Raw genomic sequence first — 1,343 nt, 5'->3', positions numbered from 1 at the left:
TTAAGCCCAAGAAGTGCACTTGGTTTTGTCTTTGCACGGAGGCCATATGGGAAAGCAGTTTGGCAACCTTAAAGAATACAGTGGATTTTTATTATATATCTTCTAATGGGGAACATCTGGGGATTTAAAATAATACAGACTTCACAGAAATGTTCTATACATCTATCTAGACAGTGTTCCCTCTCTTGAATATTTCACAACTCTGGTTTTCTAAAGAATAATCATTGCTCTGTCATCTACTGAGGTTCTTTCCAGGCGCTCTTCTCTTCTCATTCGGCATCTTCTTCCCTCTCCACCTCCTACTCCCTGTGCTGCAACCACATCATCTGCCTCCCAGGCAGAAGTGAGCACTCATTTCCACTTCTTTTCTCACCCTGAAATTACCTATGGTATGACACTTTAGAAACCCGACCTCTCTGTCAGTGGGAGCACATTTCTCATGTCTATTAAAAACTTTTAAAAGCCCTTTACTTGGCATGTAACACTATATCTCTTAGTCTTTTATAAAAGATGTTTAGAGACATATGCATGCTGGTATATCACAAGCCAATACAGACACCTTTTACATTAATATCCAGTGTCTGTTGTTTCTTGGCAAATGGCATGGGAGCTGCTGTGCAGACACTCATTAACAAAACTGTAGAGGCTCGCAACCATCCGAATCTGGCAGAATAGGCTTATGAGTCACTTAATCTAAAAATTTAACCATCAACACTCTGAAATTTAGAGAAAAAAATGTGGAAAAAGACAATATTTTCTAGAGATTCTGTGTGTAAATGCATATACATTTTTGATGCATCAGTGTTCTACGTCCTCCTCCTGACTGAAATACAATAATAAAAGTTGATTACTTATAATGAAAGTCACTTTACAATACTCCCAAGTGTCTCCTAATATCCCTCATAATTTTTTACATATGAATGTTAGTTTCTTTCCCTTAAAAATCCCCTAAATTTTCAGTGAAAGACATTAATTTTGAGACCCTACTTTATGACAGTGTGCTAGGTGCTTTAGCTTTGTATATTTCAGGACACAGGATGAGCGCATAAACTGAATCAAAAATTCAAAAAGGGAAGCTGTATGGGTGATGTAATACTTACTACTGATTTCCATGATATTTAGTTCTATCCAAACTCAAACTGGCCAAAAACAGATGATTCTGTTTAACATTTTACATAAAACTGAGAAGCCAAATATTTGGAAAACAGAACTATTTTAGAATCTGCAGATTAATTCCCTTTGTTACTGAGAGCCTCACTGATCAAATATCCAGAAAAATCTCAAATATTGATCAGTGAAAAGGAAGAGCTTTATTTTGTAAAAACCAATGCATACCAACTACA

Source organism: Callithrix jacchus, chromosome 13 (assembly GCF_049354715.1).
Source record: "Callithrix jacchus isolate 240 chromosome 13, calJac240_pri, whole genome shotgun sequence".
Lineage (NCBI taxonomy): Eukaryota > Metazoa > Chordata > Mammalia > Primates > Cebidae > Callithrix > Callithrix jacchus.
Note: the sequence above shows the minus strand (reverse complement) of the source record.